Source organism: Chlorocebus sabaeus, chromosome 8 (genome assembly GCF_047675955.1).
Source record: "Chlorocebus sabaeus isolate Y175 chromosome 8, mChlSab1.0.hap1, whole genome shotgun sequence".
In the NCBI taxonomy this organism is placed as follows: Eukaryota; Metazoa; Chordata; class Mammalia; order Primates; family Cercopithecidae; genus Chlorocebus; species Chlorocebus sabaeus.
The window spans coordinates 114,768,245-114,792,649 of record NC_132911.1 but is presented as its reverse complement, the minus strand read 5'-3'; the positions used below and the strand labels follow the sequence as shown (position 1 = coordinate 114,792,649).

Here is a 24,405-nt window from a genome sequence, read left to right as displayed (position 1 = left end):
AGCTCACTTGCTTATGTTGATCAGTATATTACGTGACACATTTAGACATAGAGAAGGAGTCCAGAGAGTAAAAATAGTTTTAAACAATACATCCTTGCATTCCCCTTATGTTGAGCAAAGAAAGCTGATGTGGTGGTCTCTTACTGTTCTTTAAATAAAATAGCAAGTTGTTGTTACTTTAGCAATTTATCATGCCATTTATTAAAGTACTTTATATTTTGTGACAAATTTGCCTGGATGGGTAGAGATGAGCTTTTCTTACTTAGATGTTCACTTTTGGGACAACTTTAAAATACGCTTTTATTACTTTTTGTTTCCTCAAGTTCAGGCTCTGTGGGAAGCAATCTATTATAAGGTAGATTTGTTCAATAGGTCCTGCAGGGCTTGACAAATACATGTCTCTAGGGATGTTATTTTGGTGGTATAAAATACAAAGGAAGCTACTAAATAAATGTAGGAAATAGATATAAAATATACAAAAAACAACCAATATGTTTTTATTTTAGATATTTAGAAATATGAATATTAATATCAAAGAAAACTCATTCATTGCTTTTCCAAAATGTAGAATTAGCTTGATAAAATATAATTCCTAAAAGGCATATATTTTTGCATTTTAGCTGTCTCTCTAATAACTTACTCTATGAAAACCAATTTTCCAAAATTATTGACATAATTGTTATTATTATTACTTTTGAGACGGAGTCTCACTCTGTCACCCAGGCTGGAGTGCAGTGGCGCAATCTTGGCCCACTGCAAGCTCCGCCTCCCGGGTTTACGCCATTCTCCTGCCTCAGCCTCCCGAGTAGCTGGGACTACAGGCACCGGCCACCACACCTGGCTAATGTTTTGTATTTTTAGTAGAGACGGGGTTTCACTGTGTTAGCCAGGATAGTCTCAATCTCCTGACCTCATGATCCGCCCGCCTCAGTCTCCCAAAGTGCTGGAATTACAGGCGTAAGCCACCGCGCCCGGCCAAGTTTTATTATTTTTAATACACATTGTCACACTGTATCTGGAGAAGAATACAATTTTAGCATTTCTAGACCATATTCTTAAGATATATATTTCTAAATAAATCTCAATATCTTTTCAGCCATTATTCAACAGATAAACTTTGTGGGTTACCAGAAAATAGTCTTAGGTATGAAGTCAAACAAACAACAAAATTATCAGCATATTGTTAGCAGTCATCTGAATTTCAAAACTTATATCTTTAAATGTATGGCTTCTTTCTAGTTTAATCAACAACATTAAAAATATTATTATCATTATTATTTCATCCAAAGAGTAGCAATATAATTCCTAGTTATATGGAAACTCTGAAGTCAAAATGCCTCGATTCAAATCCTGACCTTGGCACTTACTAACAACGATACTAGGCAAGTTACTTTGTCTTTTTACACCACAATTTAGTTTTGCCACATACAGAATTAGTCTAATACTATCCACATTACACATTCTGTGCGAATTCAATTTGTTTATCCATGTAATGAGCTTTGAACAGTGTATGGCGCACACAAGGCAGTTTATAAGTGATTATTATTAATATAATTTTCATTCTCTTTGAGGAAACAAAATGTTATCATGACAAAGCTACTTCAGTTCAAGTTTTTTCCAGCCATTAATACAGCCCATCAAACACAGTTAGCTGTCTCTTTCATTAACTTCTGTCTAGCTAACTACCTTCGTTACATTTCTAAAACCTACTTTCTGCTTCGTTGAGAATATTGATTCCAATTTTAAGCAGATGTCCTTCAGTTTTACATGATGGAAGTCATTTACCTATACTTTGAATAACAGTTCCACCTCCTCTTTCTGGACTTTGTTCCTCAGTCATTTATCTAGTTTATTTATATTGTTTTTCTCATTCTCTCTGTTCTCTTAATCTTTAAGCCTCCTTCCTTTCTTGGAATTTTTTCTACCAATTCCATATATTAACATTTTTCTAGTCCATGTAACACTTCCATACAGTAAAATGCACATATCTAATGTACAGAGTTGAATAATCTTTGACAATGTCATCCTAATCAAAGTATAAAATATTTTATTTATCTCAGAATGTTACACTATGTTCCTCTAAAATGTGCTATGTATTAAAATATTCGATTTAACTTAAATAAAAATCTTCAATTGTTTAATAATTTAAAAATGCACAGATAGATCATATGTCATTCTGTTTTTAGTGTTTTGGGTACAGTTCATAACATTTTCCATAGTGGCTGCACCATACTTTATCTTCATCAACAATGTATAGTGATTCCAATTTCCTTACATCCTCATCAACAATTGTTATCTCTGTCTCTCACTCTCTCTCTATACACACACACACACATATATATGTATATGTATATATGTGTGTGTGTGTATATATGTGTGTATATATATCCAGGTATATATGTAATATATAAAATATATGTTATATATAGGTTTAATATATATTATAGATATTATATATTATATATATCTTATAATATGTAACAATACCTCCTTGTGTGTGTACCATATATTACTTCCTGGTATGCATTCCAAAAAAATTGAAATCAAGATTTTGAATACATACCTGCACTTCCATGTTAATTGCAGCATTATTCACAGTAGTCAAGATATGAAAACAATCCAAATGTTTACCAACAGATGAATGGCTTAAAAAATATTGTATATACTGCCGGGAATGGTGGTTCATGCGTGTAATCCTAGCACTTTGGGAGTTCGAAGTGGAATGATTACTTGAGCCCAGGAGTTTGAAACCAGCCTGGGCAACATAGTGAGACTCCATTTCTACAAAAAATTAAAAAATATATATTAGCTGGGTATGGTGGTGCGTGCCTGTAGTCCCAGCTACTTGGGAGTCTGAGGCAGAAGAATTGCTTGAGCCTGGAAAGTTGAGGCTGCAGCAAATTACTATTGTTTCACTCTATTCCAACCTCACAGCAAGACCTTGTATTGAATTAATAATAATAATAATAATGAATATAGCATATACATACAATGGAATATTATTCAGCCTTTTTTTAAAAAAGGAAATATTGTAGTCCCAGCTAGTCGGGAGGCTGAGGCAGGAGAATGGCGTGAACCCGGGAGGCCGAGCTCCTAATGAGACAAGATCGTGCCATTGCACTACAGCCTGGGTGACAGAGCAAGACTTCGTCTCAAAAATAAATAAATAAATAATTTTTTTTTAAAAAAAGAAATATTGTCTTTCATTACAACATGAATTCATGTAACTGGTAGGACATTATGCTACGTGAAATAGACCAGTTACATAAAAACAAAGACCACATAATTCTGTTTATATAAGATGTCTAAAATAAACTCACAGAGCAGGGAATAGAAAGATGGTGACCAGGAGCCAAGGACAAGGAAAATGGGAAATTTTACTCAATGGGTATAAAGTATCATTATGTGAGAAATACAAGTTCTACAAATCTGCTGTACAGCATACTATCTATACTTAATACAGTATTTTGCACTTTAAAATGTTAAGGGGATAGGTCTATTTTAAGGGTTCATGCCACAAAACACATGCATACCCAGATAAGGAAATTTTTAGAGGTGGTATATGTGTTTAGTACTTTGATATCTTTAATAATGTTATCATGGTGTATACATATATCCAAATTCATCAAAATATATACATAAAACATGCAATATTGTATATATTAATTATATCTCAGTTTATTTGGCTCAGAAAACAAAAAATCAAACTTTATGAAATTAGATATATTCATATATAGAGAAATATTTATATAATTAAATGCTTATTTTGGAAAAGAACAATCTCAAATCAAAATCTTAATATTTTTTATACAGAAAACAAACAGTAAAATAAACCCAAAGCAAGAAAGGAAGACAATAATAAAAATAACAGAAATCAATGAAATTAAAAGCATAAAAGAAATAAAAATCAATTAAACCAAATATTGCTACTTTGAACATAAAAATAAAATTGATAAAACTTTAGCAATGCTAATGAGATGGATGGGAGAGACAGACAGAGAGAGAGAGAAAGAGAGAGAGAGAGAGAGAGAAAGAGAAAAAGAGAGAGAGAAAGAGAGAAATTATCAATATTAAGAATGAAAAACAGAATACCACTCTAGATTCTCTAGAAATCAAGAGGATTATAAAGGAATATTACACATGACTTCATGCCAATAAGTTTACTGAGGTAAAATAAATGAATTCCTTGAAAGACACAAACTACCGAAGTTACTCAAGAAAATATACAAAAGGAATAGCTTTGTAAATAGTAAGAAAACTGAAAAATTTAATTAAAACATCTTCACATAAACATATGTGCACACAGACGCATATCCACAAGCAGACCCTCAAATCATCATGCCCAAATGGTTTCACTGGTAAAATGTTACAAATATTTAGAGAAGAAATTAAAATTTCTACATAAAACATTCCAGATAATAAAAGAGAAGGAATTATTAACATTAACCAACTCACTTTCCATAGTATTACTCTTTTTCTTTCAATTCTTCAGATTTTAAAATTTCTATATATATTCAAGTTCACTCTTTTTTTGATAATTCTAATGTAATGCTGAAACTTTTTATCTGATTTTTATTTTTAATTAATAAATTTTAATTTCTAGGATTTTCTTTTTTAAATTTCTGTTGACCTTCTTCATCAATAGTATATTATCCCTCAATTATTGAAAGCATTTTCTTTTAATACTTGAGAATATTTATGCTAGCTGATTTGAATTCATCATCTGCTTAATCCAACATTTAAGCCACTGTGAGTCAATTCTGTTGACTGATTCTTCTGAGTTTGCATCTCACCTTCCTGTGTCATTGTGTGTTTAGCAATATTTAGTTGAAAACTGAGTATTTTACACAATACGTTGTAGCAACTTTATATTCTGTCACATTTTTCTGTTTTTAATTCTAGTAGATTAATAACTAGCATGGCTTCTCTCTGAAACTGTGTCTCCCTGTGGTATGTAGCAGCTGATTATCTCTACTCTAGTATGATGACTTCGAACAGTGGAATTTTTTAGCTTGATCTTCATATGTTTCCCTTGGTCTTCAAATAATTGGTGCTCAGCTAAAGATATAAGCAGAGATGGAGAGTAAGCCTTCTTTTGGCTTCCATGCTTCTGAGGTTGTTCCTTTATTGTCAGAGTATTTCATTCATTCCCTTATAATCTGTACTCGTGACATTTCAAAGCTACTCAGCATCCCATTTTTGCTAACTGAGCTGTGACTGGTTGAGAATGTAGTCAGTTAAATGAAGCAACAAACTGACACACAAGCATCCTGAAGCTCTCACTTTCATGAGTGAAATCTCTTTTGGTATCTACTTGCTTTTTTATTTTTTTAACTACTAAGACAGAGATCTCCTTTTTTGCATTCATAATTTAGCTTTGAGTCTCATATTTTGGGGAGACGGCACTGATTGGGTCCTCACAGTTTCTGTGGTTCTTGCACAGACCCTTTCATGCCTCTTTCCAAGCCCTGAATTCTGATTTTATTGCCTTTAGCAAGTAGTGCTATGACTTTTCCTGCCACTGGTTTATCTTGGTTTTGGAAATTGAGTTGTGCTCTCAAACGAATAAACAAAATCTGTCAATAAATATCAAATTCAGTTGAATTTTTCATACTTAAATTATTCTACAACTTTTGTTACATATTGGATACTTTCCAATGTCTTTTACTTTTTACTTGTTTTTATATTTGTTTTTGCACACTGATCACATTGCTATTTATCTCCTTTGGCATTACCAAAAGTCCTGTCTCTTTTTTTTTTTTCTTACAGACCATGTTTTCATACCTTCATTAAGGTATATTTCTGTCTAAGTCCATTTGTGCTACTCTAACAAAATACCACAGACTGGGTAACTTATAAAAAAACAGAAAACGATTTCTCACAATTCTCAAGGATGAGAAGTCCAAGATCAAGGTGCTGACAGGTTCAATCGTCTGGTGAGGATTCCATTTCTGCTCTCAACATGGCACCGTGAACTCCGAATTCTCCTCAGGGGATAAAAACACTGTGTCCTCAAATGGCAACAGGCAGAAGGCAAGCTGGCATACTTGTGTCAAGCTCCTTTTATGAAAGCCCTAATCCTGCTCACAAGAGGAGGAATCCTCATGATCTAATCACCTCCTAAAGGTGCCACCTCTTGGTACCATCACATTGGCATAAGTTTCAGTGCCTGGGTTTTGGAGGAAAAATATGACTATAAAACTTATAGCAACTGATATAAAAATTCACATACAGTATTTTAGGAATACATCTTGAGTTGTGACATATGCATGCATCCATAAAACTATCACTGCAATCAAGCTAATAAACATTTAAAAACCTCAAAGTTGTGTCCCTTCTATATTTCTTTCCCCCATTCCTTGCCCTCCTATTCCAGACAATTACTGTTCTGATTTCTATGACTACAGATTAATTTATATTTTCCAGAGTTTTACAGAAATTTAGTAATGCAGTATGGACTCTTTTATTTAATGTTTTTACTTCACTTATTTTGTGATATAGCCACATAGATACTTGTGTCATGAGTTTACACCTTTTTATTGTAGAATGGTTTGCCATTTTATGAATATAACATTAATTATCTATTCATTTACCTGTTGATTGGCATTTAATTTATTTCAATTTGGGGGTTACTATGAACAAATTATACGCAAATTTTCTTTAATGACATAGACTTTCATTTATCTTAGGTAAATATCTAAGTGCAGAATGGCTGAGTCATATGGTTTTGTGTATGTTTAATATTTCAAGAATTTCCATATTGTTTTTGAAAGTAATTGTTTGTTTTAAATTCCAAGCTTTAGTGCCTAAGAGTTCCAGTTGCTCTACTTCTTTGCCAATACTCCTTTAAACTATCTTGATTAATTGGTGGTAATGGTATCACAGGAGTATCTATACATCAAATTTTATCAAAATGCACACTTTAAATGTAATTTACATACTATAACATCATTAAAAATGTGAAGACTACTTATTTCTATGGATTATAAAACCACTTTTTCTGTGAATTACGTCTTTAAGTTTTTAAATAGTAGTATGCATTTATTTAATTTCTGCAATGTGTATGTGCTTTTCCCCCACACAGTAATTCACTGTTCGTTATAGGCTATACCAGATGAAAGAAAAATGTTTTCCTTACGTGGCATGCTCTGAATTTGCTTTTTTGTTTGGGTGTTTGTTTTGGACTACAATAAAATTGTGTATGTAATGAGAATAAGAGTCAGAAAATAATTTCAGAACTTCACAAGCCTCTGATCCCTAACTCAAATCTCCTGCTGGGTTATGCCACGTTGTTGATCAACAAATCTTTTACAGGTTTGGTGTTAGATATTGATACATGGAGAGGGTGAGGAGCATCTAAATACAATCTGCTGCCCCTGGATAGTTTACCTTCAGCCTTAGGCAGCATTTTACAGCTACTCAGTGAGTTACAAACAGCAAAGTTTAAGGGCACATTTTGCTATCTCCATAGGCAGCTAGAGAGCAAGAAAGATGAGCAACATCTGATGCTCACTACTTGGTTTTTCAATGCAAAATGTACTTGAATATCTATTGTAACAACCAGGAGGAGGGTGTGTTCCTGCCGATAGCTGACAAGGAATCTGTTGCACTGCTGGAGACATTCTTATTCTAAGTGTCCAAGAAACAGTACCCTGCCCAAGATGTTGGATTTGAAAGTAGGGAGCTTATGCTAGACATCTGGTAGGTGAATCTACAAGCAACAGTTTAGAAACCCTGCCATCAATAACATAGGCTATTTCATTCCATTTGGAACTATTGTAGTTTTAGAGTCATTCAAGCTGCAACAGGATACCCTATCCAATGCATATGTACTCTGCAAATTAGAGCTTCACCATTATTTTCAAATATTTTATGTGATAGCTCTTAGAATTATTAGAAAAAATAACAGTATCACAATTGCAGTGAAAAAAATAAATTTTGGGATTCTTTAAATGTAAATTGTGTGACACACAGAATGGCTGTAAAAATGGCTTGAAACCTGTTACCATCTATTATGAAAAAATATGTTTTCTCAGTGGTAATTCTCAAAATGTTTGCAAGACTATTAACAAAAAGTTTATAAAAACAATTGTGTAAACCCAGTTCAAGCAAAATAACATATAAAATTGTGTTAATGGCAGCAAATGTGTTTAATATAATTTTGAAAAATCTTTATCTGGATATTTCAAACAACTTTTATTTTGATAGCTATCTTAACACTTTACATTGATCACAGTAGTATACAATCAGGAAAATTAATTGATTTAATCACATTTATTTGTCCCACATAGACATGCTCCATATAGATAATCACACATTCTCTATAATTTGTTACAGTTCGCCATCCACTTTCTATAGATATAATGTGAAATTTAAGAAATACTATCCAAGCAAATGTAATACCAAATAATTATCTCTCGAGATTATTCTTGTTATTTCCAGTCACCTGTGTGAAGATGATAATCTTCTGAATGTTCTCTTTAGCTGACACTGTTCGTCTTAAAAATGCAGGACCTCTTTGAGAGAGAGGTTGTTTCCATTTCTCATTTAGAAATTACAAGATGACCCATCTAGAAAAGTAAGGAGGTGATCTGAACTATTGAGTTACTTTCCTCAAGTTTGAAGTTGTTGGACATTCAGTTAAATCATGTTTTTTTCCTAAATAATGTAATATAGTTTGAATGTTTGTCAGCTCCAAATCTCATGTTGAGATGTAATTCCTAACCTCGGAAGTGGGCCCTGGTAGGAGATGATTGGATAATGGGGCAGATTCCTAATGAACAGCTTAGCACCAACCTCTTGGTGATAAGTGAGTTCTTGTCCAGTCAGTTCACATGAGATCTGGGTGTCTAAAAGAGTCTGGGACTGCCCCCTTCTCTCTCTTGCTCCTGTTTTAGCCATATAATGCACTGGCAGCTCCTTCACCGTGATTGTAAGCTTCCTGAGGTACACGCAAGAAGCAGATGTCCCCACCGTGCTTCCTGTACAGCCTGCAGAGCCATGAGTCAAAACAAAACCTCCTTTCCTTAGAAATTACCCAGCCCCAGATATTTCTTTGTAGCAATACAAAAACAGACTAGCACGCAATGGAAACATATAGCCAAATATTAAAATGGATTTCTGAAATAGTAATAAGGAATAATTTTTTCGATATTATTTTCCTCCCTAAAAGTGTGTGCAGCTTGCTTCTTAAAAAAAAAGAGCACAGTTACACATATCTTGGTAAACTTCTCAGTTCCTTATCTTTGGTTCCATCTTCCTTCCCTATTTCTGTAAGGGTAATTCCATTCCTCCAGTTACTTAACTCAAGGTACTTAGTATCATATTGACTCGTCTATTTCCCTTATATTTATCAGAAAATACGACTGATCAGAAAACACCAAGAGCTCTACATTTGGAGCTATCTTGCCTGCTGCATTGCTAATATTCAGCCCTCAGGTGTGATTATTTAGCTCTTGAATTACTGCAATAATCTCCCAACAGATTATCCTATGTCTTTTCTTATTCCTTACAGTCTATTCTCAACAACAGCTAAAAAGATAAGATCATAATGTGTAAATTTGTCATATCATTTTATTCTTTGTTCAAAAGCCCACACTGTCTTCCATGTTACTAAGAGTAAAAACAAATTCCAAACTCCTAATAATGATTTATTTTAGGCCAAAGAATGATATATCTTATTTTTTTAACCTTATGACATCTTTACTAATACACAAATTAGGTCACAATGTTTCAACTATTTGGAACTGTTAAAATTTCCAGCAAATACAAATAATACCCACATTAGGGGATTTGATTTATTATTCCCTTTGCCTAGAATATTCTATTCCCAGATATCCACTTATATTAGAACCTCTCCTCTTATAAATCTTGGTTCAGATGTCACCTTTTCACTGATTCTTATCAAGTTCTCAGCATTTCTGTTACTTTTGTGGCTATTAATACTTGTATAATAGAAACATAATTTATAAAAATATGATTTGTTTTTATATGTATTTACTGTTCAATGTCTGTTACATTAAGAGGGAGACACTATGAAGAAAAATAAATTGTTTGATTATTTTACTCATTGGTGGATTCCCTGCACACAGAAACATCTCTTACCTAGACAACCTACTGCATACGTTTCTTCTGAATAGATGAATAAACACAGAGATGAACGATGCATTTTAGAAGGAAATGTGTCTTTCTAGCTCATTTAGTGATTTAACCAATGATCTGCTCAATTAGATTTCATTTAAGAGTCAGAAGAGGAATATGGAGGTAGCATTTCTTAAGTATATCTCTGGAATAGTCGAGTGAATTTTTCTTGTAATAATTAACTTTTCTCTGAAGAATCTCTGAAGAAAAATGACTAGAAATAGAAATTTATACATATTTGGTCTTATACACAAAACTTAAACACCAAAAGAGTGGAGGAAAATGGATAATACAGAGTTCTGACTTAGCACACGAGCACACGATTTGACTAAACCCCATGGCGTCGATCACAAGGATGTGGAACTATGAGGAAACAAAAAAAAAACAAAACCTAAAATCACAATTTAATTTAATTTCTCTCCACTCAATGAAAGATAAGAAGGACTTTGCTGGAATAAGTAATTTATACTTCAAAAATATTTATTTTCTATAAGGCAGTAAATGTTAGACAGAGGAAGATTTTTAAGTTCTAAATCTTATTTTACAAGAAGAAAATGTAATCAGGTGAGTTATTAGGATAAGCATTTACATTCAAGGAGACTAATCAATAACTGCTTTTATTCCACATTTTGCCATTATACTATTACTACTTCTCTAAGAATGCTAGTTCCCTCAGAAATTGATGCCCTCACAATGGGCTTTTCAGAGAAATTTCTTTCAGCTGCTGTTTCTAGAAACAATTTTAGTCACTTCCTTCCTATAATTCTTTAGTCACAAATAGTTGAAGATTCTTAGAAACTTGATGTCTTTGCATTCATAGGAGGCAAAAAATAGCAACCTCTCAGTTCCTTTCTCCCCTCCAAACTGTGATGTAGTCACATCAAATTATGACCACTAGGAAAGTGACAACCTGAACAAACAGGTCACAGAGAATTAAGACTTTTTCTCTAATGGTACTAAGTGAGAATTGATGAAAATCTTTTACATTTAATTATTTAAAACTTATGCCTACCTAGAGGCACATACTATTATTCATTATTCAGTGATAAGGATATCAAGAGAGATTCTATAAATTAATGAAGTTTATATAATTAGAAGACTGGACAGTCAATATTCAGGCCCACGTTTCCCTGAGCCAGACAAAATGACTCTTCCCCTCCTCACTGCATTATCTGCAATACTTGGATATAAATGAATATGTGGTCCTAGCAGGCTATCATGTCCACCTTGTTTTTCCACATGAAGCTTATGGTATTAGTGTGCCCAATCACAAGTCAGATTCATAGAAAAAAATTAAAACTTCATCTTTAATAGCTGTATAACTGAAAGACCATTAATTAGCTCTAGGAATTTTAATAAATTTGAGAGAGATTTTTCTTGAAAGCAGGTTAAATATTTTAAGTTGTAGGCAAAGTAACTTATGTAGCAGTGTCGAAACTTCTGAATTAAAGACCCAATTAAAAATCTAGACAAAATAAAACGTTCCTATAGATAATCGCTAATTAATATGTCATGAAAATTGTCACTTTATATGATTAACTGAAATACTAGGCAATTAAATAAAATTTTGAAATCGATAGACTCCAGGCAGTAGTGGTGAGGGGGGCTGCCGCAAAAAGTACCCATCTCAGCAAGCAGTCTCTGTCCAACATAGCCACAGCAGATACAGCTAGCACATGTTCAGCCTTGGAAGCCTCTTCATTCTTATAGTTCTGAGATTCCTTTGCCCACTGAGAGATACCCTGTGGGATATAACCCACTCTGACCCCTAAGGCAGGACAAATAGGACCAATTGGGACTGACTAGTGAGAGCCACAGTCAGAGCCACTTAAACCAAGCAGACAAAAATAGCACTGCAAATGTTTGGAACTTAAATTGTCATTGAAAACAGTTCAAATAAGCAGGATAAACATGCATGCTAACCTAAATAGGATACCTGTACGATATAATAAAAGATTTATATAGCGCCAAACGCTTTCTAATATAATAGGTAAGTACCCAGGATATACTTGAAAATTCTTCATCATACCAAGAACCAAGAAAATCTCAACTGAATTAGGACAATTAACTGACGTGAACACAGAAATTAAATAGTTGTTGAAATTTTCTGACAAGGATTTTTAAGAAGTTATTATAAAAATGCTTCAACAATTGATTTTTGTAATTGATTTTCTTGAAACAAAAAAATCAGAAATTCAGAAATTTTGAGTAAATATTTTGAAGTTATAAAAATAGCTAAATAAAAATTATAAAACTAAAAAGTAAATACCAGATGAAACAATTTTCTAGATGAACTCAAGAGGAGAGTAGAGTTGACAGAGAATAGAATCAGGGAACTTGAGGACAGATCAACAGCATCCATCCCTCTGACCAACCAAAAAACAGACAGAAAAAAAAAACAGACAGGAACATGTGAAAAACAACAACCAAGATTCAACATTTATATTATTTAACTTTCAGAAGAGAGAAATACTGTAATGGTTAAATATTTTCTTTTCTTTTTTTATTTTATTTTTATTTTTTTAGACAGAGTCTCACTCTGTTGCCCAGGTTGGAGTGCAGTGGCGGGATCTCGGCTCACTGCAACCTTTGCCACCGGGTTTCAAGCTATTCTCCTGCCTTGGCCTCTCGAGTAATTGGGCCTATAGGTGCATGTCACCATTCCCAGCTAAGTTTTTGTATTTGTTTTTTTTTTGTAGAAACGGGGTTTTGCCATGTTGGCCGGGCTGGTCTTGAACTCTTGAGCTCAAGGGATTCACCTGCCTCAGCCTCCCAAATGCTGGGATTACAGGCGTGAGCCATTGTGCTTGGTCTGGTTAAGCATTTTCTAATTTGATGAAAAACACAAACCTACAGAGTTAAAAATCTGAACGTAGCCCACACAGTTAACCCCCAAATAATGCCAAGAGATGTTTAATTGTATTTTTAATACAATTTTTGAGACAAAAAAAAAGAAAGAAAAAATCTGAATTCTGTGAGAGATAAATGATGTGTTACCTGTAAGACAGTACCAATTCTAGTAAGAGTAGTTTCTTCATCTGAAGCCGTAGAGGCCAGAAGAAAGCAGTACAACATTTTTCAAGTGTTAAAATAACTTTTCAACTGTGAATTCTGTAACCATCAAAACTGTCTTTCAGAAATAAAAAGTAAATAAAAACATTCTCAGACAAAGGAAAATTAGATTGCTTTGTCACTAGCATATACCTAAAAGAAAGTTTTCAGAACAGAAACGCAATAATAACAGAAATAATTTTGAAACGTCTGGAAGAAAAAAGAGCAACAGAGCAGAAATATGTCTGCGTTAAAGTAGTAAACCTCTTCTCAGGAGTTTTATAAATTGTATTTGATAATAATAATTAGATTATAACACTAGATGATACCCATCACAATAATACTTAAAAGTGGGGTCAGTAATTGAACTTAAATGGAAGTGACACTTTATTGAAAGTGGCAAAATGTCAAAACCATCAAACTGTAATTAATCATATATGTAAATCATACCCAGGGCAACCAGTAAAAAGAAAATACACAAAGAAATATAATGAGAAACACAAAAAAACCAGTTAAGTAACTGACAGGAAAGCAAGAAAGAAGAAACAGTGGAAAAAGAATCAGAAGAAGCAAAAAACAAATAATGAGAGACAAACTTAAGAGAAAAAAAAAATTCTGATACAAAATTTGAAATCTAAAACTGAAATATTAAATAATAAAACAATCTTTAGCCAAAACAATCTAAGAAAGAAAAACTTAGAGTTTTTAAAGGGTAAACAAAATAGAGGAAGGAAATATGCTAAATTATTAAGGAAATACATTTTAATTGAAGACTTTTAAAAGTAAATCCAGGTAATGTATTTTGTATGTGGCTATAAATATTTGAATGAATACTGTATTTTCCCATTAGGAACTTTTTAAGCCTATTTAGAGTTGTAATATTATCCCTACATTCTAATTCTAGAACATTTTCAACACTCCAAAAAAAAAACCAAAAAACTACATACTCATTAGTAGTAACTCCTTATCATTGCCCTTTCCTCTCCACATACAACTTCTTGTATGGTCATAGACAACCATTGCCTATAGTAATCAATTGACTAATCAATTGCCTGGCATCACAGTCAATGATTAATCTACTTTCTCTATACATATGTAGATTTGCTTATTCTGGAGATTTTATATAAATCAAATCATACATTATACAATCTTTTATGACTGGCTTATTTTATTTAGAATAATGTTTTCAGGGTTCATCCATGATGCATCTTGTATTAATACTCTATTCTTCTTCTTTTGGAATAACATTTCATTTATGAATATATGACATTTGGCGAATCCATTTATCAGTTGATGGATATTTGGGTGGCTTCTATTTTTGGCTGCTATGAATAATATATGAACATCCATGTAAAAGTGTGTTTGTTTGTTTGTTTTTGGTGCATATATGCTTTTCTGTCTCTTGAGTATACACCTAGGAAGAGATTCTGTGTTTAACATGTTGATAACTGGCAAATTCTTTTTCCCAAATGGCTGGAACATTTTATAATCCTACCATCAGCGCAAGAGGGTTCCAATTACTCCACATTGTCTCCACAGCTTGTCTCCTTTTTAAATTACACACATCCTTGTAGAGTCCAGCCCTACTGGTTCCATGGGTTTTTTTCTCTTCACGTACAGAGATGAAAGATCATAGAAATAAAGACACAAGGCAAAGAGATCAAAGAAAAGACAGCTGGACCCGGGGGACCACTACCACCAAGAGGCGGAGATCGGTAGTGGCCCCGAATGCCTGATCGCGCTCCTATTTATTGTATACAAGGCAAAGGGGGCAGGGTAATGAGTGTGAGTCATCTCCAATGATTGATAAGGTCACGTGAGTCATGTGTCCACCGGACAGGGGGCCTTTCCCTTTTGGGTAGTCGAGGCGGAGAGAGAGAGGACAGCTTACGTCATTATTTCTCCTATGCTCTTGTCAGAAAGATCAAAGACTTTAATACTTTCACTAATTCTGCCACTGCTATCTAGAAGGCGGAGCCAGGTGTACAGAGCGGAACGTGAAAGTGGACCAGGAGCGTGACCACCAAAGCACAGCCTCACAGGGAGACCATTTAGACCTCTGGATGGTGGGGGTGGGCTTCACTGATGTCAGGCCTTCCACAAAAGGTAGTGGAGCACAGTTTTCTCTAACTCCCAGGGGGAAAGGGAGACTCCCTTTCCCAGTCTGCTAAGTAACGGGTACCTTCCCAGGCACTGGTGCCACCGCTAGAACAAGGAGCTCTCTAGTGGCCTGTCTGGGCGTGACAGAGGGCTCACACTTGCCTTCTGGTCACTTCTCACCATGTCCCTTCAGCTCCTATCTCTGTATGGCTTGGTTTTTCCTAGGTTATAATTGTAGAACAGAGATTATTATAATATTGAAATAAAGAGTAATGCTACAAACTAATGATAAATAATATTCATATATAATCATATCTATATTCTATTTCTAGTATAACTATTCTTATTCTATGAATTTTCTTTATTATACTGGAACAGCTTGTGCCCTGGGTCTCTTGCCTTGGCACGTGGGTGGCTTGTCGCCCACACATCCTAGTGATTATGATGTATTGCTGTCATTTTCATTTTCATATTGACTATTTTTGTATTGCTTAAATGTACTTGACATAGGAGTGACATTTTGAAATAGAAGAATTTTTAAAACATGTTTATTAAAGCAAGAAAGAAGGACTAGAAAGAATGATGCCAAAGGGAGAGAGCTGTATGGTTAATACTAAATTAGTACTCTTTTCAGGCTTAGGAAAATCCAATTACCCATCTTACTAAAGATACCATTTGCTTTCTTTTAGCCCATTCAGACATGTCAAGGGAATAAAACATTATTTTCATATATTTTCTCATAAAATGAATTCAAGTATATTAAATTATGAGATACATTATTTACACATAATAAACTGAAAGTCTAAAATAATATTACTGTATTTATTTTACAATTTTAGATTTCACTGGAAAACTTCATTCGAAGCAGATTTTCTCTATATTGTAATGTATTTCCAGAAGAGCTGAACACATATCCATCTCTATTAAATATAACTGTTTAAAAAATTTTTCTGAACCCCCTAAAAAAAACACTTAAGAAAGATGTTCTGCAAAAATCATCCGCGAAGTTCTCCAATTGAAGCGGCAATGGGGTCCACTCCTTCCAGGCCTTTGGTCCTAGACCATGTATTGTATCTCCTTCGATTTTCAATTATCATCTATTTCTTGAGGTCGTTTTATGATACCCTACGTGCCATTTAAAATACTCAATTAATCTTTCGTAAGCCTTCTAGATGTCGTACGATATTGTAATATTTCTGGATACAGCTAACTCTTCAATACTCATTTGCATGACTAAGATAACCAAGCAAGCTTGTAGCCTGTTGAGGCCTTTAAGGAAGTGTAGAGTTTTGGGAGATATATTGCATACTCAGAGCATGTGAATGCAGCACAGACACAGAAGGAACCTGAGCTTTAGTAAATTAGAGAAGAAAGATAAAAACTGGAAAATGCTGTTGAAAATTGCTAATTGATGTAAAGACAGACCATAAAAATAGATATGAATTGCATCAGTGAAATTCCTATCTACATTTCTAACTGGACATTTATCAGGACTGATTTAAATTAGAATAATCTCTTCTCAAACTAAATATTGAATAGTCTTGTCTTGTTCATTTTCCAAAGTTAGCATTTTACTTGGCAAACATGATTATGTTACTCCACTGCTAAAACCATCAATTAGCTTCTACTTCCTCTAATCTACCTACCAACATATTTATTTGTTATGCCAGGCATTCATTTTGTGAATTGTGAAGAATGCAGTGTTTCAAAATGTGTGTACATCAAAGATCCTGCATGACCTTGCCAGTGTTTACTTCTCCATTTTAAGACTCTTTTTCTTTCAACCATTCCAAACTTCAGATCTTACATCGCAACTCTATCAAGAAATTGCATGGGGACTGGAATCAAAGGGCCAGTTCTCCTTCTTCCATCCTTTATGCACAAGTAGTTTTTCTTGATCTTCACTTTACTCATTTCAGTAAGAAAATTTTACTAGTCTTGTAAGCAATGACCTGTACCAACATAATTATTTAAAGTAATCTGTAGCATACGTCCAAGCAAAGAGCTGCAATTTAAATAAGGCTATTTTCAAAGGGGAGTTTGCTTTTCCTTTCCCTATATTTCAGGTATTAGTAAATTTTTTATTTTTCATATACTGATATAATATGCTTCATGTGTACCTATATATTTGCATGTATACTGATAATCTATTAATCACTGCACATTTTATATAGCTAAATATTTTTATTTTCAAAATTCTTTTGAAGCATTCCAGAAAATTGTAGAGCTCTATGAAGAAGATCAAGTATTTTCTTATTTTTGAAGACACTGCAGAAATAAATGAAACGTCATCTAGATAAGTGCAAAAGGTTGATTACTATTAATATAAAAGCACAGCTTTCTGAATGATTTCCTGTTATGAGAAAAGAACTCTTAGGAAAGTAATTGACAATTACTTATATGTTCATTTATTTAAAATATGTTTGAAGATCTAGTAAACTATTAACATATTAATATACTCTGATTATCTATTTCACTAATTAATACTCTTAGATATATATACATGATAATATATAATAATAAGTTTCTCTTTAGTTTTTTTGTCCATTTTGAGAGTTTTCTATTCTCAACTATACTCCCCTGGGTAGAGGGGAGATGGTATTATTGGTAAATGGAAATGTTCAGAACCTTTAAATCACACAAAGCAAGTAAGTGTCTACTCCAATCTCTTCCCATTTCAGAATTGCATAGGACAAAAGAACACCCTTCTGTTAGGTCAAAAGACTCATGTTAGGAGCTCTGTACTATAAAGCAAACAATTAATGAATCTCTGTAGGTTTAAATGCCAAAGATAAAAGGATGTACTAGACCTCTGAAATTCTGAAACGTTCCAAATATTTCATCACTAAAGAGGACAGAGCACTGTGATATTACCATTCTAAATACCTTCCCCCCCCCCCCCCCCCCCCCGCCGAGATGGAGTCTCACTCTGTAGCCCAGGCTGGAAGTACGGTGGCGGGATTTTGGCTCAAGCAACCTCGGCCTCCTGGGTTCAAGCAATTCTCCTGCCTGAGCCTCCCAAGTAGCTGGGACTACAGGAGTCCACCACCACACCGGCTAATTTTTGTATTTTTGGTAGACACAGGGTTTCATCATGTTGACCAAGCTGGTCTCGAACTCCTGACCTCAGGTGATCCACCTGCCTCCACTTCCTATAAATACCTAATTCTAAATAAAATCAGAAATTTTGAAAATAAAGCAGACAACTTACTTATTAGACACAAACGTGGACCTTTACATAGTGAGAAAACAAACAACAGATATTCCAAATAATTCAAAAGGTTTAGAAGCACTGTACAATACATGAAATTTATGTTAGTTATGTGCTTTAGCTTAATTGATACATACTTTTAGCGTTACATCTTAATGATCGGCTTTTAAGTATAACCTTGGAATAAAGGTGATTGATAAGTTAACTGATAAAAGTTTTAAACATTGCCTTTCTTAAATTATGGTTAACAATATTGCACCTAGCATGTCATTGTCACACAATCAATTTTGATGGACACAGGATTTGTAATTCTATAATGAAATATAATATTTTTTAAAAAGATGCTTCTATCAACCTACATGTGAATGACTTTCAAGTGCTTTACTCATAACACTAAATTAATGACATTAGTGTCATTTTCTCAGCAAGAAATCATCAAAGAAAGGCTTAAATGTAGGGGAAAAAAGGCTTTTATTCAAGCACACAACTTCAATAATGCAAGGGGAGTGTGCCCAATTACCAGTAGGCAAATTGGTTTTTGTAGATATGTTCTATCATGGTCAAATTTTCTCCAGTGTGAATTTTCCAGCCAAAGATATCAAATATACATATACACACATAGTGCCATTGTCTAATGAATTTCATAGGATTTGGTGACAGATGAAAAACATTCTGTCACATGAAAGCAAGAGCTACATTCCTATCCATCATGAGTTTAAATATGTCATTGAATTTGTAGTTATGTTATATTTTATATAGGTTCCTGAGACTTGCAGAATTCAGTGAGAGGCAACATTAAACCTATAAATTACCACTGAATTGCATTAATATTAAAATACTGTGTGTGTGTATGTAAGCTACACAGAATTTATGTTTGAAAAGATGCAAAATAACTAAAAGAATAGGCTAAAATAAGATTTTGTAAAGATAAAGTAAAAGGAGGGGAATTATCTATATCTGTATCCTAGGATCTCAATTTCTATCTAGATAAATGTATTTGTAGGCAGATGTAGACAGATATAGATATAGAATAGTGGTTTATTACTTGGAAATATGTATGTTACCCCTCTGTTTTTAAAATTACCAATTTTATAATTAATTGCACTAAAGAAATCATGTCCCATTAGTGAGAGTTATCAAAGAAATGATGAAGATTAGTCCACAGTTTTGGTCTTACAATCCTATTTATTTTTTGGTAAAACTACAAACATTCTCATTCTAAAATCGATTTTAGTACTCATTCTTCTTCAGATTAAGTGTAATAATGGTTCGGACTTTATGTTTTTAGGTATATTTACCTGTAGTCATTTAAGTTTCACCTCTTCTTCTTCTGGTTCTTCTTCTGTATTAGGCAAGCTAATACAAAGCCTGGGTGCTCACTCCTTTGCCACTGGTGGGAAGGTTAACCACGTAAGCACCTAACTTCAGACAGCTCCATAGAAACTATAACCCAGTCATCCAATCATCTTTTCCCAGTCTCTCCCACAAGGTGCACTTTTGTACCAGCTTGGGAAACCTGCATTATTCTCTCCACAGAGTTTCAAAATGTTGGTCATTAAACCTCTTAACTCCTCTTGGGGTGTGTGTGTGTATGTAGCATCAGTCTCAATATCTAAATCAAATTTTGGCTAGGAATCCATCCTGACTCTGAAAAGTTGCTCTAATAGTGAGAACCTTACATTCTCACATATTTTGTTAAATACAACAATTATTAACATTTATATTATCATAATTTGATTTAATACTAATATTGATGCAATTTAAATAATATAACTAAAACAGAGCTCTAATTAAAAATAGAAAACATACCAAAGTATGGACTTAGTGTATACATAAACTTAAAGCATTTCTTAAAAAGCTACAGTTGCAATAAAATAACACATTGCCATAACATAAAGCTAATTCCATTATATTGAAAAAAATGCCTGAAATGAATATTCAATTTTAATTATTTATTTGGCAAAATGGTAAAATAAACACATTAGGAATATGCACTATAATTACTGATTTCCACAATATGACATGGCAGAATTTATAATTTGTATAAGCAGTCTGCATCACAATCTATGAGTCTAATGTGTTTCATTAGATAACTATTAATATTATAAACATATGACTGCAGTAAAATTATAAAATTTATAATTATGATAATTTCAATATTAATTTCTATGTGCAATGATTATTTTTAAACAGATAAAAGGATTTTTAGCCTGAATTAAGAAATGCTAGCTTTTTATGTTATTTTTAAATTAAGTTTTACAAGACAATATCAATGTAATCACTAATAGAAATGAGTTGAAATAGAATAACTCATAAAAAATCAATTGTTCTAGTATTATTGGGTCAACATTATTTATATTGACACAATTTGTTCATACCTAACCTTTCTGCACCAATGAACGTTTGCTACAATATGCAATTTATTAATTCATTATGCCATCTTGGTGATTTCAGTATTTATATAACTATAAATATGGATTTATTTTAGTCATAAAATATAAATACCTGATATTAATACCCAAATGTTCCTCTCTGATCATTAGATTCATACCCAACTACCTATTTCAACATTATTTAAGTGTCAACTAAACTTTTTAAACTTAGTGTCCAAAATTTAACTTCTAATGCAAGTTTCTACTTCTCTGCAATTGCAACTCTTTCTGTAGTGTGTAAACCCAAGTAGTTGTAATCATTCTTGTTAAATTTTCACCTCTGCTGTGGCTTGAATATGTTCTCTTTAAAATTCAGATGTTGTGATTTTGATAGTGTTAAGACATGGGGCCTTTAAAAGGTGATTGGGCTGTGGGGATTCCTCCCTTGTGAATGGAACTAAGGCCCTTGTAAGAGGAATTTCACACATTATTTGGCTAGCTTGCCCTTCTGCCTTCTGCCATGTGAGGACACAGCAAGAAGGTCCTTACCAGATTAAATGTAGGCACCTTGATCATGCACTTTCCATATTCCATAACTGTGAGAAATAAATTTATATTATTTATAAATTACCTGGTCTCAGGTGTTTTGTTGTAGCAAGACAAATGGACTAAGACAACATGATATGTCCATTAGTCTGCCATCTACTACTTACACCCCTATTCCCAAAATATGTCCAAAATCTGACCAGTTCTCAAACCTTTGAATTTTGCCACATTATGAGCTAAGCCAACATCACCGCTTAAAATGATCCTTGAAGATCCACCTTGGTGGCCCCTTTTGTTCATTACTACTATGCATATCTCAAATCTTCAGCAAAATTGGTTGCTTCATGCCATGTCACATAGCACTTAATGCGTCTTTACTACTGTATTCGTTTCCTCTAGCTGCTTTAACAAATTACCAAAAACTTGGTGGCTTAAAAACAAAAGGAAGGTATTCTTTTACATTTCTGGAGTCTCGCATTGCCTCCACAGGCCCTAGGGAAGAGTGCTTCCACGCTGCGTCTACATTCTCAGGGTTTCTAGTGTCCCAGACTCTGCTTCCATCTTCACGTAGCCTCCCCCTCCTTTACTTGTGTGTGTCTTTTCTGCGTGTCTCATATAACAACACTTGTCATTGGGCTTAGATCTGATGCAGCTAATCCATGGTGACCTCATCTCATGATCCTCAATTAATTATGTCTTCAAAGACTCTTTTTCCAAATAATATTTACAGAATATAGGATGATTCGGATGTATCTTTTAAGGGCCATGATTGAACCCACTGTAACAACTGTTTATGTATTTATTACATCTGAACTTTTTTCTTTCTCTTTTCTCCCTTTCTCTCTTCCTCCTTCATTTCCTTTCTTCCTTGGACTAATGTGACATGAATGAGTCAATAGCATCACAAAATCTAAGGGAATGGACACACATACATCTAATATTCAGAATAAGTAACATTATAAGATATGTTTTAAAAACAATGAACGAAATACCAATATTTTTTATAAAGACAAGATCAGAATTACTAATTTTTTTTTCAAGCGCTCTAAGATAGTTCTTTTTTATATATATCAGTTTCAGGTTTCTCTAATTCTCTCTTTCATAGGCAAAACAATGTCAAATTCCTCACTACAGTCTTAACTTTTGTTAAAGGTCAATAATTATCTTTGTCTATTTCACCACATAATATAACATATGGCATTGATACAAAGGATGCACTAAAGGATGTACACAAATGAAGGAATTGGGACATGAGTTTCTTCTTAAGGAAATTATTCTCCATTCTTTGAGAAGTCAATTGAATAGGATGAAGAAACTGCTTTATATTATCAAGTTTTAAATTTTGTATTTACTTATTTACTTTTGTTGTTATTTAAATCAACTTTAAAATAAAATACAATTTATATTTGAGTACAAAATGGTGCACAATTCTTACAAAAATAAAACAAAAAAATAAAGCCTGCCTAAAAAAGGAGGGAGAGTTTTACAAGAAAAAAAGAAGTACAATTCAGAGAAATTCATCAGGAGAAGAGATTCTTCCAATGATATTTTCATAGAATACATCTCCATTTAGAAAAGATTTGCCAAAATTTTTGAGCACCCAAGGATATATCAGGTCTTAAATAGCATTACATTTGAATCCATGAAGCCTAGTATCTCTGAAATTATTGTTTTTTTCTGTATTTATGAGGTCAAAGACAAAAACTTTGTTTATTTACTCTCTTACAGCTCGGGAGGCTCACATTCCCTCCAGAAACCCCACAAGTAATTTTTGGTGAACTAGGAATGTTTAGAAAGGCAGTGTAGACTATCTAATAATTATTTAAATATACCTATTCTGTTTCTTTTCTCCTTTTACCTGCATACACACACACACACACATTTTTTTCCATATATTACAGGAGTGACACTTTTAAAGCCATCTAAAACTTCAGACAGATTGATTGTGGATATAGAAGCAAAAGGGCAAAATTTCCCCATTCTCAGGGCCTTAATATCAATATATTTCCGGTATTTTTATTCTCATTAATCAATACATCACCCAATACTTATTGTACCAATGTACAGATGTATCGCATACTGTGCTAATTGATAGGGTGCAACAGAGAACATGACAGACGGTGTCCTTGTTCTGCTTAAGCACATGCTATAGTGAGGAAAAAAGGAAAACAATTATTTAAAGCATTTAAATACATTATTTAAATAAATAAAAATCACTATTAGTTTTACGAAATAAATTGGGTTCTTTGATGAAGACAATCAAAAGACTAATCCCTTAAGTGTCTCTAAGAAAACAGAAAGTCTCCTTGTAAAAGCTATATTTATGCAGTGTATGTAGAAAGCAGAAAGCTGAGAACAAGCCAGGAGTAAGAAGATTGAGGGGTGATAAACACACATGCACACTCATACACACACACACACACACAGACACGCACATGCATGTATATTGAATAGTTGTAAAATCCAGGCAAGTTGTTTTAATTAGGACAACCTAAGATCTATATATTTTTTATCAAATCACATACCTATAAATAACATAACTATGAGAAAAAACTGTGAAATTGTTACAGGTTTTAGAGATTGTGTTCAAAGGAAAAACTCACTTGTAAGGAAGCAAAATATATATGACTAATTTTTACATTTTATGGAAATATAGATGAGACTAAAAACCATTACAACAAATAAATATATGGCATAAAATCATATAAGGTCTTTAAAAATCTTGTATTAATAAACAAGTAAAAAATTAAACATCAATGTATTCCTGCCAAGAAAATGTTTACTCTTTGAAATATTAAACAATTTAGTACATTAGATATCTAGCCTTTTTATTTTTTATTTTTTTTTAAGATGGAGTTTCACTCTTGTGGCCCAGACTGGAGTGCACTGGTGTGATCTTGGCTCACCGCAAACCTCTGCTTCCCAGATTCAAGCAATTCTCCTGCCTCAGCATCCTGAGTAGCTGGGACTACAGGCATGTGCCAC

At 33.4% G+C, this 24,405-nt stretch overlaps 1 long non-coding RNA gene across 1 annotated transcript in view; it reads left to right on the top strand.

Moving 5' to 3' along the window:
- LOC119624790 (uncharacterized) overlaps window positions 1–17,138 on the top strand; it is a 119,030-nt gene extending 101,892 nt beyond the window's left edge. Inside the window, exon 4 of the long non-coding RNA XR_005240853.2 lies at window positions 16,962–17,138. This is a non-coding gene — a long non-coding RNA (uncharacterized lncRNA). The remainder of the gene's footprint in view (window positions 1–16,961) is intronic.
- The last annotated feature ends 7,267 nt before the right edge of the window (window positions 17,139–24,405 follow it).